An 18694-nucleotide genomic window follows, 5' to 3' on the forward strand; every position below is an offset into this window, starting at 1 on the left:
GGGACTTGAGACGTGGGAGGTGCGAGGTTCTACCTGTACATTCTAAAGAGTCTCCTAAACTGGATCGCCTTAGACAGAACGAAATCTCACGTGTGGACTCTCCACTTACTTCTTATTGTATACGCTGCGCTGTATGCGCAACTCTCGCTCTCCACAAGGCCTGCACTACCTCCATCCGACCAGCGTGGCGCTGTAACGATAGAACTCAACGACCGCTTCAGAATGGAGAGCAGCTCTGCAGCAGGCACATTCCGGACCTTCTCAGCATGGCGATAGCACATCTTTCTGGGCCGTCGAACCGGACCGAGCCGGCCAGGCAGGTAAGAGGATGACGATGGGAGGGTAGCCGGGTGACGCCGTCCCAGTGTCCTTTGGCCGTGACATTGCTTTTCTGAAGCTGACATTGTACAGTTAAGAGTGTTCCAGAATGGGCTAGTGGCTGCAGAGTACAAACCGAAGCCCTGTACGCTCGGGTGGGCTTTGTCATGCTCATCCCTGCTGTGCACACTGGCTAGGACTTGCAGCACTAAAGTGAGAACCCTGGTATGCATGTTATTGTTGCTGGCCTCATTTAATGTTGACTTTGACCGGGTTGCTGCACTAGTTGCTGCATTGCCAATTGAGCTTGCGCCGTTTGCTCGCTAGTCGCCGCACTGTGCTCTGCATTCGGCGCTGGTAATGTTAACGTGTTGCGACGAAGAAATAGTTAGTAAACCACTGAATTGCAACCTCAGTTGACAATCACTCGGCCGTCCTAAGTGGGCGCTTACATTTTCACAGGGACACGTTAGTAATCGAGCTGCATTGGACCTACTTCTGCACCACTTAGCCTGTGCCGAGTTGCTCTGAGCATTACAGTGGGCACCGGAATACTGTGAGACATCTGATGAATGGATGCCGATTGGCTATGGGCTGCTCCTCACTGGACACCTCAGTGAATATCCACTCGATGTGGGGGCCTCATAGCTCAAGGTAATGTACTGCTGCCGTGATTATAACTAAGTGGCAGGTAACTTGGCAGAGAGGTCTTGACGAATTATGCAGTCACGAGACTGGATATAAACGCAGGAAAAATATCCCCTTAGATGGCACACAAGGTATAATTTGGAAGAAAAGTTAACACCTTTTAATAACAGTACTTTTTGAGTTGGCTGCGTTTTAATACACACTTAACGTCCATAACAAGCGACAGGACACCTATATTTTTGTAGTGTTTTCACCTTTATGCACAGAGCTGTTGTGTAGCTCACATGCATCTTAATTTGGGGCAGAGGCAGGTTAATCTACAATGAAGAGGTGAGGACCGTGTCGTTATTATTGTGGCTTTAGTTGCAAAACCTAAACCTTGTAGCACAAAGGTTTCTGTTTTCCCCGTTCAATGCTCACATGTTGTGATGTATAATTATGTTGAAAGTGCAGTGAGCACAGTACATCAAAGCTGGCCCTGCTAACAATGACTTCACTTCAGGCACTGAATGACATTAATATTAACCTCTATGGCCCAGAAGATGTTAATCCTTTGAGTACCCTGTAAAATGTGGTTGGACAACAGGTCCCGTTAAAGTTGTCCCAAGTTCCATTGAAAAGCACATCTGTTCTGCTCTTCATCAAAATTATTTTACTTTTTTACTTTCATTCTCTGAACCACATTGCCAAGGTCTGTATGTAGAGCAACTTAACTATAGCATTTGAATTAGGATTTTAAGACCCATTTCCCTCATGCTTTATAGATTTATTTTTTTGCTTTATTGTTCCTACACCTTCCACATTTGGTTGTGCTGTACTTTACTGTTAAACAGCTTTTCAGTTTTTACAGATTTCTGTTTTTCCACAGTTTCCTATCATATTTTTGTCCAAATTCTTAATAGTGCCAGTTAAAACTGCTTTCTTGTTTATACTATTAGTATAGTTTTTATGTTTCCTATGTTTTTATTTAGTTGTAATTCTTCTGCAGCTGTAATATAGGCAACTTTGAGCTTTTAACAGGATGTAAGGATTTCCAGTCACACAAAGACAGCAAAATTCAGGCTAAGAAACACAGCCAAACTAGTTTTAGAGAATGTGTTTGTACATTGGGTGAAGTAAGTCTATTTAACGGAGAGTCAGAGTAAGCTGAAACAGAATAAGCATAAGCTTTGTAGCTTTGCTTAACAAAAAAGTCTTTGCTTGATTATTATTCTAGTCACTTATTTTATGTTTGGTGGTTAAACAACAGTATTTAGCTGTGACCATACTAAGGAGCAAGATGAATAAATTCTGTTTAAAAATTTATAAACAAAGGAAAATTCTTTTATTAAGAATTACACTTTTAAGTGAATTTTATTTTTCAAAATAAATGTAAGAGGAAACCAAAGATAAGCATGTTTTCAAGTTTTTGCTTATATTTTTTTATTTCATATTTGTTTTGAAGAAGACTCCTGTGAAAGCTGTGTTTTTTTATATTTACAGGAATGAGAGTGTTTGTATCTTTTAGGTGAATACTGCCAGAGGGCTGGTTGACTGTTTGGCAGTGTATTTTTTTTTCACACTGCCCCTTGTGGGGGAAAAAAGTAAATGGTTACACATTATCCCTTCCTCCATCCATCCATTTCCTGACATTACTTGTGAATAATCTACTCATCAGAAAATCCTACATTTACCAAGCCATCAGGCAGCTTTTAATGATTTTAGTGTAGGTTAAAAATAACTTGAAATAGATGTAATAGCAGCCAAATGCTGCATTCCATGTATTATTTGATTTTAAGACTTTGACTTCTTTTATTATTTGATGGTTGTTTTCAGTAGGAAGGGTGCAGTTCTATTTAACATACAGATCTCTAAACTGCTATTTCTATTTAAGGTTGGTAAACTGACATTTGCGTCCTAAAGACATGCATATTAGCTTAACTAGTTATTGTAAATTTTCCAAGTTTAAGTAAGAGTGTTTGTGAGAGGTACTGCATGTTCCCTTTATTCCTTCCAGGATAAATTCCTGCTTTACACCTGATCTTACAGAGGTAGGCTTGAGTCTTGTACTGGAATTAATGGGTTTGGAAAATGAACAAATGAAATTTATCTGTGTTCAAGGTATTGATTGATGTGCCAAGTACTATTTTTAAACATTCTATTTCTGCTTAGCATGACTTTTAAAGGTGAGCTAAATAATCTTAGACTGCAAGTTTGAGTTTGTGTATAAGCTGGAAAAATAGAATTCCAGGCATAACAGGTTAGATCATATTGCATTTAGAATTAATGTAATATTCTCCAACTCAAAATCCATATGTGCAAAAAAATAATACCTGTGGTAAATTATCTTCTGTTTTTAATCTGGAAAATTCTGTGTAGCAATATGAGTGTTGTGACAGACATAACTTAATATTTTCCGACTGTGTATTCCTTCCTTTTCCCAGACATCCTTGTTTTGCACCAGGCTCAGTAGGATTAGTGGGATAACAGCAGATTGAAGTAATCTGTGTGGATCAGGAGAGGATTGATAATGACGGCTATTTCGTCTTCAGCTCCCTTTAAACAATGTTTTGTTAAATGAAGACTTACCAGACAGGCATGCTGCTTAGGACTGTACCATTCTTATTCATCAGCTTTCATTTCATTGCCACACTATTTGTAGCAGTATATTGTTTTATTTGGTCAACTGTGTACTTATCTAATACGTAGTATTTCTTATTTTGTTTGCCCTGTTCTGGCATAACAAGTTTCCCCATGAGAATAATAAATGTAATGTGTGCCTTAGACTCACAAATAATCTGGGGCAGGAGTTGATGTAACAGAAAGTATTCATTTAACTCTGCTTAATTTCTTCTTGTTGATTTGTTGGAAAATGGATGGATGGATGGATTTGTAGTAGACAACTGTAGATGTTGTGCTATCCATCTCTTAACTATATCGCCTCACCTAACTAATAAGCTTCTGAAAGTTTATAGATAGTCTTTTCTAAAGTTTGAGCCTTACTTATTGTGGGTCAGCATAAATTATATATCTAAAGATAGCTGCTGATTGTGCTATATGTCATATCTCTGACAGTGCAGTTCATGCAAGATGGGAGGAGCCATCTTTCATAAAATTGATGCTTCAAATTTGAATAATTAGTACTTCACATATGTGAGTTTTAAACAGAGTAATAGCTGAGGTAGGACGGTGTGTCACAGAGTGCCTTTAATAGGATTTGAATGACTGTGAGCGGTTGAGCAAGCATCTTCTTAAACCAATAATAATTAGACATCTGCTTCTATTTTCTGCCATGTCTCATCTATCAGATATAAACAAGGTGCAATCAGGATGGGATAAATGTTTTTTAAGGTTTTTGCCCTTACCTAACTGAGAGCATTTTATGAACACTTATGGTGACCTTCTGAAATGTTAAAAGTATAGTAGTTTTACCTTGACATATTTATTCTCACCAATAGCAGGGAAAAAGTAGTGTGTAGATTCGTTTTCCATTCTTTTTTATTAAAAAATATAGTTAAAATTTGTATTGATTTAATCAAACAAAATGATCTTTCTTGGATGTAATAAGTACACATTTCGGCATGGGAAAGTTTAATGTAATTCTCTACAGAGAGAGAGAGGTTAGGAGCACACACTGATACAGTGCATTAGAAATAAGGAAAATACTGTACTAGAAAGTGGAAACATTTTCATTAACCAGCAAAGGTGGCATCTTAAGAACATTTTATGGGGATTAAGTCATCATCATCTTCTTCAACATTGTCAGCAATGGTAGTGTAATATTTGAGCATGCCTGTTAGCCAACTAAATGAACCCAATCATTAACAATCGTCAAAGAAGTTGAATATCACCTACCATGATTTGACACTTTGTTGACTGGTGTGGTAAAATGACTCCCCCCATTTTTATCAGCATGCATTTCAATCTTGAGGCAGTTTAACTTAATGTCTCTATGATTAGTAGTTTGACCCATTTAATAGGTGTGGGCTATTGTGTGATGGTGGTATATTGATTGTCCTTTGTTTTTGCTGTAGGTTTTGCATCAGTTGGTTGTATATTAAAGCCCACCATCTTACTAATGAGAGTGCTTATGTAGCAAGTCAGGTGTGAGGCATGAGAGGAAAAATGAGTAAAAAGCATAGCATTGGATGGTCTTGTTTTATTTTAGTTAGATACTAGAGTTGTACACATTACATTATGCATAATATTAGTAATGGCTTTGAACTAACTTTAGAAGTGTATTTTGGTCTTAGCCTACCCATCCATCCATCCATCTATCTTCTTCCGCTTATCCGAGGTCAGATCACGGAGGCAGCAGCTTGAGCAGGGATGCCCAGACATCTCTCTACCCGGCCACTTCTTCTAGCTCTTCTGGGGGAATCCCGTGGCATTCCCAGGCCAGCCAGGAGACATAGTCCCTCCAGCGTGTCCTGGGTCTTCCCCGGGGCCTCCTCCCGGTTGGACGTGCCAGGAACACCTCGCCAGGGAGGCATCCTGATCAGATGCCCAAGCCACCTCATCTGACTCCTCTCGATGCGGAGAAGCAGCGGCTGTACTCTGAGCCCCTCCCGGATGACTGAGCTTCTCATCCTATCTTTAAAGGAAGGCCCAGACACCCTGCAGAGGAAACTCATTTCAGCCGCTTGTATTTGAGATCTTGTTCTTTTGGTCACTACCCATAGCTCATGACCATAGGTGAGGGTAGGAACATAGATCGACTGGTAAATTGAGAGCCTTGCCTTACGGCTTAGCTCCTTTTTCACCACGACAGACCGATGCAGAGCCTGCATCACTGCGGACACTGCACCGATCCGCCTGACAATCTCACGCTCCATTCTTGCCTCACTCGCTCCCAACCCTGAGAGGGCACTCCACCCTTTTCCGGCTGAGGACCATGGTCTCGGATTTGGAGGTGGTGATTCCCATCCCAGCCCCTTCACACTCAGCTGCAAACCGATTCAGAGAGAGCTGAAGATCACGGCCTGATGAAGCAAACAGGACTACATCATCTGCAAAAAGCAGTGACCCAATCCTGAGTCCACCAAACCGGACCCCCTCAATAGCCTGGCTGCACCTAGAAATTCTGTCCATAAAAATTATGAACAGAATCAATGACAAAGGGCAGCCCTGGCGGAGTCCAACTCTCACTGGAAACGGGTTCGACTTACTGCTGGCAATGCAGACCACGCTCTGACACAGGTTGTACAAGGACCGAACAGCCCTTATCAGGGGGTCCGGTACCCCACACTCCCTGAGCCCCCCCCCACAGGATTACCCGAGGGACACGGTCAAACGCCTTTTCCAAGTCCACAAAAAAAATGTAAACTGGTTGGGCAAACTCCCATGCACTCTCCAGGACCTTGCTAAGGGCGTAGAGCTGGTCCACTGTTCCGCGTCCAGGACGAAAACCACGCTGTTCCTCCTGAATCTTGGCCTACCCATGCATGCAATATACAGCAGTGGATATGTGTAACACCAGTAACAATTAAAAATCTTACTTTTTTTTATTTTTCCCCCCAACAGATTAAAATTTTGTAATATAAAAGTGTTCACTCCTTACAATTACTTCTGACTAAATTACTTTATAGGAGTGTTAGTTTAGGATTGGTACCTACAGTGTTTTGGTTCATAGTCATCGACTAGTAATGTTAGGCTGGATGTTTAACTTGCAACTTCTCAAACTGGAAATGCAAATTCTGACTATAATTGATAGTCATTTGTTGAAAAAAAAACATGAACTTTAACTTAATTGCTATGAAGAGACACTTTTTGTAATAATGCAGAAAATAGGACATTCTTATATTTCCTGGAATTTTTTTTTGTTTGAGTATGATATAAAAGAGTTTTTTTGTTATTAAGGGAAAGTGTTTCTCAAGCAATTAGTTATGTTACTGGAAAGTGTTCTATGAATTTTAACGCAGAGTCATATTGATGTACATGGGTGTTACAGATGTGCAGAAGTAGCCTCTTGCCTCCGTTAATATAAAAGTTTAATCCATCTGTGACTTGTAGTGTATAAATGCAACATGCTGCTGTATTTAATGGGTACAGTGGTCCATGTGTTATCTTGAAAACATTTAGCACTTTGCCTACAAGACGATGGGTGTATGGAGTAGCAGTTAGGTTATAGACAAGACTCTTGGATATACCTTTTTCTGGAAAACTTGTGTCTGTAGTAACCCCTGTATTTTCTAGTAGTGTTCATGTATGTAGCATCACATTATTATGATACACCTTCTGGCTGTTAGTACAATACTAAAGTGTAATTTGTGGCTAGTTGGGTTTTCTTGTCTTTAGGCTGATTCAGAAATTACTTTTATATGGCTGGAGACAGTGTCTTGTAATGGAATGTGGTGCCTTTGGTGAAGATAATTTATTAGTTGGTGAAAATGTTTGCAGTCAACAACAGTGAATTGTAACATGGTTGATAGCAAATAACAATTGTGTGACTTTTTTTGGCTGGTCTTCTTTGCTTGCTAGAGCTGCTGATTTAGTAGATTTCGGTAGTTCGACCTCACAAGTGGCATACTTGTTTTTGTGCATGACGGTGCATTGTTAATGACATGCTTTGGTATCTGCACAAAATAAACAGTATTCATACTAAAACTGAGCTACATTTAGTATTCTTTATTTTTGCATAAGGTGTTTATTGTACTTCTGGATGTTAAACAATCTTATTCGTAGTTTAAATACTGCCCTCACATGACTATTTAATTGAAAAGAATCTATACTGGGCATTGCTTTGCATCAAGGCATTTCAATTTTAAAATGTAATTATATAGTTGTTAATCTAATATTAATTGTAGACATCTCAAGCTATAGCTATTAAAATCCACTCCTGTTATCTTCAAAGTGTCAAGACTGTTTATTTTAAGGCACCATATGAAATTTAGAATATTTTAAATTGTTGTGACTAAATTGTGACCTTTTTATTACTAGACAATACCAGTGAGTATATTTCAGAGTTCTGTTTAGGGTGCCTGTTTGTCTTTTTAACTGCTGGATTTATTGCATGACTCAAAACTGTATACTTATTCTAACTAGCTCCATTTGACCATTTTTGTTTAGTGTTCAATAACACTCTTCGCTTAGTACAGGCCACAGACTTGGAACACTTGCACAAATTTACCATGACCATAGCACATTAACAGCAAATATTTATATATGAGAACACTCAAGCAGTTGATTATCAAAAACAAAACATTACGATATGAAGTCCTTTGTAATTAAGACATGGCCAGTTGGCACTGGAGAACAAAGTTATGCTTAATAGCATTTCTCGAGAAAATAAATCTCTGAGGGATCTACACTCTTGTTATAGGAGACAAAGTCAGACACGAACAAAGTCATATGTGCAAGCCTACTTAATACTGGACCATTGCCCCTCCAACACAAAAGTATTGAAATTATGAAATATAGTTATTATGCTATTATGTCGTGCTGCCAGTTATTAGATTGCAGATGAGTTCAATTTAGTGCGACCAGTGTGATTTTACGCAATTGCACACTTGTTGCCTTAGGAGAAAGTACAGTTACAGTAGTTAGGCTTGAGCTAGTAAGAATGAGAACACCTGTGCATAAAGCTGTATAATCTTAGTAGTTGATCCCTTTACTGCCTACCGTCTTAATTGAAAAAGCCATATTCATATTTAAAAAATTTAACTCCCATGAAGGAAATGGACATGCTTATATTATGCAGCTTTATAATTCTTACCAACAACATTTGAAAAAAATGTTTGTTATCAGTGAAGAAATATTTAATATTCACAACTACTTTACTTTAGGCTGGCTGACTAGATACATACAAGTTGTTTATGAAAATGATTAAGATTTCTTGTTTTAAAGTCTCCAAATATTTTCCCAGGCTCCATACTTTGTAAAACCTGCTTTTCCCATTTTGTGGTTGTGAGAACTGCAGCTTGTCCATTCAGCATTCATCATTCTAGGGCCCAACCTTGGACAGAGGAACAGTCCATTGTTTTCAGCATTCAAGCCCACTTACTCATAAGGGCCCAACAGTATCTTTAGGACGAGAAAAAAAAATGGATGCATCTCATCTTTAGGACGAGAAAGGAAAAACTAACAGTTTCCATAGACAAACCAACACAGATACAGAGAGAATGAGTGTGTGTAAACTGTATACAGATGGTTCATGGGCAGAGATTCAAACCTGGAACTATACAGTTGTGAAGCAGCAGTGCTAACTACTATTACTGTACAGTATTGTGCTGTCCGAAAAATGTTTGTAACCAAAGTTTTTGTTTTGGTTTAATTCTCAAGGCCACACACTTTGTGTAGCTGCCTAAATGCTGTAATAAATGTTTTATTTGCTATAGATGATAAAGCCTTGTTTGTTTTTGACTGTGATTCTCAAGTCTTTCATAAATATATATGTGTGAGTAACTTGGTACTGTCAGTGTTTCCTTCCTTTCTCTGTGGATGCTAAGCTAGTTACCAAAAGACCTGGGAAAATGCATTGATGATGAGAGGAGAGGCTTTGTGTACAAATGTTGTTGTGAGTGGAGTGGGATTCTTTGGAATTCCTTTGATGGCGGCCAGGAAGGAAGAGGAGGAGATGGTGCTGGCTAGCATTCAACTTGTGGGGAAAAAAAAAACTGCAGAAGTCCTTCACAGTATCTGTTTTGTCTTTAAACTCTTTAGGGATCCATGTGCTTATATTTTTATGAACTACAACCCCATGCATGCATGCACACACACACACACACACACACACACACCCACCCACCCCTCTGCCAAGCTTTTGTAATCTGTGTTCTTTTCTGGGATCACAGATACTGCGCCAGTAACATTGTTCCCCATCATGCTCAAACCATGCAGGACTCCCTATACAATTCAATCTTGCAAGCCTTCTGCGCTTAGTAATAGAGTATCGTTCCTGATCTGCTGCAGAGTAATCTCTTTGTAAATACTGAGCGTTTTGAATGAATATAAAACAACAGAAATTCCTTTAGAAGGCTGAGTCACCACAAATAGGAGGATGTTAGTTAGCAAAGTCAACTAGGACGCTGCAACAGGACTTCTGCATCCGTGATATTTTTTCTTTTTTTGTTTTTTTTGATGCTCCTGAATACATGAGCTTTTGGTTGTGCTCTCTGCATTATGCTGGCAAAGGCTGAGTGCTACAATGTTAACAAGCTGCATGAGAGGGAAGAGGTGGGACTTTGCCAGGAAACAGGTGTGTGTTGTTTGGAATGATGTCATCTTTAGCCTTACCTGAAACACAAGTCTGCGTTGAGAAGTGGAGAAACAGATCACAGGTCAGTAGTAGGTGTTGTATATTAGCAGTGTTCAATGGGTGTGCTTGTGGGTGGTCAGCACATTGTGGAACTGAATAGGGATTCAGAAACAGAAACTTTTGGTAGACTGCCTGGTTCAGAAGCCATATCCTCTATTCCTATAACAGGGTGGAGTTCAGATTTTGACTAATCTACTTCTTCAGTATTTGTAGATGATATCTGAAAATGTTATTAGTTGAAAGAGAGTGTGGTGAGAATAGGCTGGCTATTGTGCTAGATACAGTGTGGTGAATATAGAACAAAATAGGGCGGCTGATGAGAACTGAATTTTCAAGCAAAGTGGTAGCTAGTTACTTTGCAGTGGTGGCAAAGTTCGATTTAAGATTAATAGGAAGGGATCGAAGGGCAGTCAGAATTCATTGAGTGCATGTTTAAAATATTTTTTATTTGTTTTGGGTAAGTGACCATGGTCACTGTTTGGCTGCACTTTGTGATATGAATTACAAAGCTACCCCACTTAGAAATCTGTAGTGCAACATTATTAATATTTTAATAGACATGACATTATCACATTCAATTTCATAGTGTGCTTTGCAAGTGGAAACACTCACTTATAAGTATAATAGCCTTTTGTGCTTCATTCAAATTGTTTAAGTTGCCTGGAGAATTTAGTAGAATTAACCCCATGTTGTTATACCTCATGTAGCAATGTGTATTTTGAAGTGTTCTAATTGTTTAGAAGAAAGTTTGCAGAAGCTATGTTGTCTCTACTGAGATGAAATAGATGATACAGAGATCTGCATTACCTTTTTGGTTTATAGGAAATAGCATATCAACACCAGTGGTCTTTGTAGTATAGCTTTTTTTGAAGGCAAAGACAAACTTGACAAAGTTGAGAAAAGATTGCTAGGTGCTAGTAGTAGATGTTAGTTTCTCTTAATACTTGTAATGTACTGCAGCATCACTAAGAGACTACATTGTTTACTTATTTTAAAAAAGTGGGCTTTGTGAATCAAATTTTACAATAATCAAACTTTTTAAACTTTTGTTTCACAAGAGTTGAGTACAGTTGTGTAGTGGCAACATTACTTAGTGGCAGCACATTTACTGCAATTAAATATTATTGTTTAAATCTAATCATGTCTCCATGCTTGGAATGTTACTACCAGTGTCCAGCTGTTTTTCTTTGCTTTTAGGGAGAACTATTTAAATAGCCCATACTCCGCATTGTTTAAAAAGGCTGCTGGAAAGTTTTTTTTTTCTCTGTTGAAAAATTTGTAGATTCAAGGAGTTGTATAATAGAATTTATAAGTATAATGATTAGAAGACATAGCTGAAAGAACAAAATACAATAGCTGCTTGCCCTTTGGGCATTTCTAGCACAGTTTTTTTGTTCATGATTTTCTTTTTTTTTTTTTTTATTTTATTTATTAATTTTATTACAATCAATACATAGCAATCAAGTTTTTACAAAACAAAAGAATTATGCTAAGAACAGATCGATCCCCACCCTTGAGAGAGAGAGCAAGCCAAACGGTGTAAAATTTAAGGCTTGTAAAAATACCTAAATCAACAAATTCTCTGTGCTTTATAAACTCATTTCAAAATATTACTGATTAGATCCTGCCATGTTTTGAAAAAAGTCTGCACAGATCCTCTAACTGAGTATTTGATTTTTCCAATTTTAAATAATATAACACATCAGTTTCCCACTGACTTAAAGAGGAGAGTTTGGGTTCTTCCAGTTTATCAGAATAAGTCTGCGTGCCAACAGTGTAGTGAATGCAATCACAATTTGTTTGTCTTTCTCCACTTTAAGACCCTCTGGAAGAACCCCAAACACAGCTGTTAATGGGTTAGGAGGGATTGTGAGTCCAAGACTGTCTGAGAGGTAATTAAAATTTTTGTCCAGAATAATGTTAATTTGGTGCAGGCCCAGAACATGTGACCTAGTGAGGCTGGGGCTTGGTTGCAACGTTCGCAGGTTGGATCATGCCCTGGAAACATTTTGGAGAGTTTTAGTCGAGACAGATGTGCTCGATATATAATTTTGAGTTGTATAATTGTATGCTTTGCATATGGAGCTTGAGTGAATTCTCTGCATTGCTACTTTCCACTCCTTTTCTGATATATTAATTGAGAGGTCATTTTCCCAGTGTCCTCTTGGATCTTTGAAAGGAAGGGATTGTAAAAGGATTTTATATATTGTAGAGATGGAGTCTAACTCCTTGAAATTGAGCAATAATTTTTCCAGCGTGGATGAGGGTGCAAGATGAGGAAAATCTGGAAGGTTCTGTTTAACAAAGTTCCTGATTTGAAGATAGTGAAAGAAATTTGTAGCTGGAATGTTAAATTTGGAATGTAATTGTTCATAGGATGCAAAGGCGTTGTCTATATAAAGATCTCTAAGCAAGTTAATTCCAAATTTTTCCAGATATTAAAACTGCATATGTTTGTGAGGGTTGAAAGAGGTGGTTCTTTTGCAGGGTGCCACAGAAAGAAGCTTCTCCGTCTTAAAATGCTTTCTACATTGGTTCCAGATTCTAAGTGAGTGGAGCACAATTGGGTTATTAGTGTATTGCCGATAGCGTGTGTTTATTGGAGCAGAGCAAGGAATACAAAGAAGTACTGCAGGATTTTACTTCTATTGCGGTCCATGCCTGTGTATGTTCTTCTATTTGTGTCCAGGTTCTTATCGACTGTATATTTGCCCAGTAATAAAACTGGAAGTTAGGTAGAGCCATGCCGCCTTCTGCCTTTTGTCTTTGTAGGGTCGCTCTTTTGATGCGTGGATGTTTAGAATTCCAAATAAATGAGGTTATTGTTGAATCTAATTGCTTAAAGAACGATTTATTAATGTATATTGGTATGTTTTGAAATAAAAAGGAGCTTAGGAAGAATATTCATCTTAACAGTGTTAATTCTTCCAGCTAGTGTGAGATGAAGGGTTGACCATCTATGCAAGTCTTGTTTAATTTTTTCCATGCAGACGACGAAATTTTGTTGATAAAGAGCTTTATGTTTACTTGTGATGTTTACCCCGAGGTATTTAAACTGTTCTGCAATGATAAAAGGAAGGGTGTCTAATCTAATATTATATGCTTGAATTCACGGAAAGAGTACACTTTTATTCAGATTAATTCTGAGACCAGAGAGCTTTTGAAATTCTGTGAGTGCTGCTAAGACTGCAGGCACAGAATTTTCTGGGTCCGATATATACAGTACCATGTCATCTGCATATAATGAGATTTTCTGTTCCAGTCCTTCTCTGCTAATCCCCTTTATCTGATCAGTATTTCGACAATGTATTGCCAGTGGTTCAATGGCAATTGCAAACAGCAGTGGTGACAAAGGGCATCCTTGTCTTGTGCCACGTTCTAGTTTAAAGTAGTCTGAGCAAATGTTATTGATGCAAACTGAAGCTTCTGGGTTAGTATACAGTAATTTAATCCATGCACAAATGTTCGGGCCAAACCCAAACTTCTCCAAAATAGTAAAAGGTATTTCCATTCAATCATGTCGAATGCTTTTTCTGCATCCAATGATAATAATATTTCTGGGGTGTTTGATTTAGTTGGTGAGTATATTACATTAAACAGGCGTCGAAGATTTGAAGATAAGTGTCGGCCCCTAATAAATCCAGTTTGGTCTTGTGATATTACCGAGGGAGCACTTTCTCCATCCTTCTAGCTATGATTTTAGAGAGTATTTTAACGTCGTTATTCAGAAGTGAAATTGGTCTGTATGATGCACATTGTAATAAGTCCTTATTTTGTTTTGGAAAGACAGTGATTAGTGCTTGGCGAAAGGTTTGGTTATCTCTGGCTTCTGTAAATGTTGCTAATAGGAGGGGAGCTAGCTGAGCGGAGAATTTCTTGTAAAACTCTGCAGGGTAGCCGTCAGGGCCTGCTGCTTTTCCACCTTGGAGTGACTTTATAGCATCCAGTAATTCTGATAATGACAGAGGTTTATCGAGTTCCTCCACACTAAAAGCGTCAATTTGTGGTATCTGTAATTTATCCAGAAATGCATTAGATTGTATATTGTCTTCTTTAAACTCAGTAGTATATAGGGATTTATAGTAGTCTCTAAAAGTGTACATTATATTTTTGTGTTCGATGATTTTATCTCCGTTCGTGTTAGTAATTACCGAGGTTGCGTACATCTTGCTTGTGAATTTGTTTGTTCATGATTTTCTGAAAATACCAATGTCACATTACACAACTTCTAGATAGATAGAGGGGGGGTGTCAACATTGATGACTAAGTTGCTGATCTCATTACCATCAATTTACACGACTAGAAATCACTGGGCATATCAAATTACGCAACTCCATGATGACTTTCTAGCATAGTTTCACATTTCTAACGTATCTAGAGCTCACCTTCTTTTCTGAATGACAATAATATGCTGTTTGACTGAGCCAGAGGGTTTACATGTATGGCAAGTTCAGCTGCAATATCTGCTCTTTTTGTATTTCCATTCTGTTGCTGTACACAAAACATCAGACACACAAGCCTCTCATCTGTTTGCAGGGTGTAAAATGTCTGTGTTCCTCATTCCTCATAGCTGCACTGTATGCTTTGTGCTTCCTCAAGAGCACACATTGGTTGTCAGTTCTTATGCATGTAGAGTCCATCCCTTCGACTTGAGGCAAAGTTTGATTGTGTTGGAGTGGTCCGTAGACTAGTTGGACTGTGCCGCTGGATATATCAAACTCCACAAATGGTGGTCAGTGGAATGCACCACTACTGTATAGCCAAGTTTCCATCCAGTTTTTTGTGACGTTTTGTTAATCGACAAACAGAATATACGTAAAAAAAACGTGCGAAATTTGCTGTCTTCAGCCTGTTTCCATCCAACTGGCTTTTTATTGATAAAATGGTGTGCGTGATGACGTCATCCCCCCCGAAACGAACTGTCGCATAAGTTTTGTTGTATCGCGAAAAAAAATCTGCCCTTGAGCCGTTTCCATACATAATTTTGTGTATGTCGCAAATTATCTACCTTTTGTGTTCCACGTTACACCCCCTCCACTAAACAATGAAACAAAGAAATGGAGAGATTATTCAGACAGTGTTTTTGAAATTTGCCAGCTTACTGTTGTTTCACAAATAATTGGAATTGTACATAATTACCGAAGACGACAGCAGAATGAAGCAGTTGCTTGTCCGATAGCCCCTGAGCTCAAAGAAAGTACCCCAGTGCGACGAAACCCACGGGTATGGGAGAGAAGACGGAATAAGACCTTCTGGGAGGAGGTGGTGGAGAGACACTTCACAGAAAATCTCTGGCTGCAACATTTTAGAATGACACGGCCGACATTTGAGATATTGTGTGGATTTATCAGCCCTGTTGTTGCGCCCATCACAGGTTGCCACTGACCACCAGTTCCAACCCAAAAGCGGATTGCCATCGCCCTTTACAAGCTGGCAACCTGCGCCGAGTATAGAGTAGTTGAAGAAACTTTCGGGGTTAGTAAAACTACCGTCCATCGATGTGTAAATGCTGTGTGCACCACTATTAAAGAAAAATTAATGCGGTGTTATATCAGACTTCCGACTGTAGCGGAGGCCAATGAAATTGCATAACGCAATTCCTTGGTACATCTTGTGCCACAGATTTACGGTGCGCTGGATGGCACGCATGTACCTATTCTTCCCCCGACGGAAGGCTACCGCGATTACATTAATCGCAAAGGATGGCCATCTATTGTTCTCCAGGCCCTTGTTGATGACAGGTGCATGATATGAGACATTTGCGTTGGCACTCCTGGAAGTGCCCATGATGCAGCTGTGTTTGCAGCATCGGATCTGTACAGGTGAGCCTACCTTTCAACATCCCTTCTCAGTGCGATAACAACTGAATTAGTACTGTAACCTGCTTCCCTTAAGGTTTTTAATTAAAACTGAAATTTGAATTAATACAAAATAACGTTTAATAAAAAAAAAAACTAAAGTTAATATTAATGAGAGAATTTCTCATATATGCTAAAACATCTGCCATTTAATAATAAGAAAAAAATGTTTAGATAATGAAACACATGGTTTATTCAATATTTTGACTGGCACAGTAAATTACCTTTGCGGTTTTTGTATTATTTAGACATCCTGAGAGACACCCCCAGGCTACAGTTGATGTGGAGGGAGTTCAGGTACCCCTTTTAGTAGCAGGAGACCCAGCCTATCCGCTACTACATTGGCTCATCACAAGAAATAACGAGTCTCTTCATCAGACCATGTGAACCGCTCCGCTATTCTCATTTTGATTGCACGTGATGAAAATGTATCATGTGACACATTTATTTGTGTTAAAGCCTTTTTTTTCAGACAAAAAGTGTTTCCAATGTAGTTTTTGCGACATCTGAAGTATCGATATGGAATTTATGAGCTAAAGTTAAACGGAAAAATATGTCGACATGTACAACATTTTATCGATAATTAGCATTTCCAGCAGCTAAAATTTGAAGCGCTAAATATTTTTTCGCAATAACTCCTTAGATGGAAACCTGGTTTATGTGACTCACAAGGATTATGTAAATGGAGTCTATGATTGAAAATCATTGGAAAAGATGTGTAATTTGACATGGCCTTAAGGTGACATGATCAATTTTATTAGAAACACCGTAAATTTAATCATCAAATGTTTTTGAATCTTTTAAAAATGTCTCTGGCTTCATTCATTACTGTCAATTGAGATCCTGGATCTGTTCACAGATTCAAAGAGCGCTTGGAATGAATGGCCTTTTAAAATCTCCTTTGTGGTTATTTTGGGGGATTAAGGAAGTACTGCCAAATTTCAAGATTAATAGGGAAGGATGAAAGATGCCCATATGAATTTTGGACCACATGTTCTTTGTCATTTGAAATAGCATTTTATATATTCCAAGTGAGCATCTTTTCCTTCTTCATAGTTTGAGGAAACAGCATTTACTTCCTGTGTATGTATCATAATCCTTCTTTGATATTGTGTAAAATATACCAGTCTTTCCCTGATCACAATAGCATTGAGCATGATGCATTTAATTATTGTTCCTATCAAGGTCTGTGCCCTTCCCATGCCAGCCCTTTGCATTTTATGCTCCTGGTAACCTGTCAACAGTTATATTTTGTTTCAAGCTACTTATTCAGTTTCAAAACAAATCACTGCTTCCTGTTCAAGGTCATGAGGCCTGGAGACTTTTTTGCTACATTAGATATGATGGTGATAAAGGAAGACAAATTATTATTGTGTTTGAGCCTTCATGAAAGTTCTATTAAGCCTCTATCAAGTGTCAATTTTTTTTTTGTTTCTGCATGGGCAGTGTTCACATTGCATGTAAAAGTAACTCAATTACAGTTTTTTTTGTATCATATGTGACCCAGGCTAGATTTTTCTAACGGTGTCTGAACATCAAAAAACAACAAGGAATCACATCTTTTTAGATTAGATTTAGAGCAGTGTATGTGTATGGCACTGACTTCAGTTCAGACTTGTGCAACTTCCAAGTGACCTGGTTCTGAATGCTGCAGGTGGAATTGTTTGGAAGTAAAGTTGAAATTGCAGAAAACGGTCCTTACCAGAAGAGGTGTTGATCAGCTTCTTTCAGAAGGGTAGAATGCCATGTCTTCTGATTTTGAATAATTAGCATAATTATTGGAGAAAGAGTGATGAAAATATGATTCCTGCCAATGGAACCTGCACACTACAGGAATCTCCAATGCATTTGAAAGCCGTCTAAGATATCCTAGAAGTAATCTTGTTGGAGCAGTCTGATGTAGCATAAGGCACTACTGCATAGTGAATAGATTATCAGAAACACTGTTAAACTCCATCAAGAAACACACTGAACGTCCAATACTCTTTGCCCTTTGCTGGTTCATTTATCTCCATCATAAAGGAACTATCAACTGGGCTACTGTGTGTTAAACTCATATTTTCAAGAGGTTTTTTGTATACAGATGTTGACATAAGTTTACATGAATTGTTAATCCACTGTTTTCGTCCCATGAATCCGTGCTCTTGTGCTCATAGGTTTCTGTCATCAGATGGCAGTGACAATAATGCTCAATTTTCTTTCAGTTTTTTTGGACTTGCCATCATAAGCTGCCAACCTTCTCCAAAAACAGTTGTATTAGTGCTGTTTTCATTTATGACAATCTTTTGGGTCATATCTGTGTGGTGCATTTCTGTTTATTAATTCCATGCATACAGAGCACATTCACTTTTGAAATTTATATGCACATGCATATTAAATTTGGGTCACTTAAACAAAATTCATTTGAACAGTTACAAAAAATCGGATAAGAGCCAAAAATGGTTATTGATTTAATTTTACCTAGTCTGAACATATCACAGAACTTCATTTTTTTAAGCAAATGCTGACACAACCATCCTTTCTAAGAAATGTATGTATACATATAATAAAGCCTTGCAGTTCAAAAAATCTAAGAAATTATCAAGCTAATGCTAGTATCTGCATTTAGGGACAAATTTGTTGGTACAGTTCATTA

The 18694-nt window shown here is 38.3% G+C and overlaps 1 protein-coding gene across 8 annotated transcripts in view; it reads left to right on the forward strand.

Annotated features, from left to right (window-relative positions):
* Positions 1–225: 225 nt before the first annotated feature.
* The window catches only part of usp54a (ubiquitin specific peptidase 54a), a 276084-nt gene continuing 257615 nt past the window's right edge, over positions 226–18694 (forward strand). For all 8 annotated transcript variants that reach the window (XM_039768304.1, XM_039768332.1, XM_039768343.1 and 5 more), the window contains exon 1: positions 226–320. The gene's annotated coding sequence lies outside the window, so the exon portion shown is untranslated. The remainder of the gene's footprint in view (positions 321–18694) is intronic.

The sequence above is a fragment of the Polypterus senegalus genome, chromosome 1 (genome assembly GCF_016835505.1).
Source record: "Polypterus senegalus isolate Bchr_013 chromosome 1, ASM1683550v1, whole genome shotgun sequence".
In the NCBI taxonomy this organism is placed as follows: domain Eukaryota; kingdom Metazoa; phylum Chordata; class Cladistia; order Polypteriformes; family Polypteridae; genus Polypterus; species Polypterus senegalus.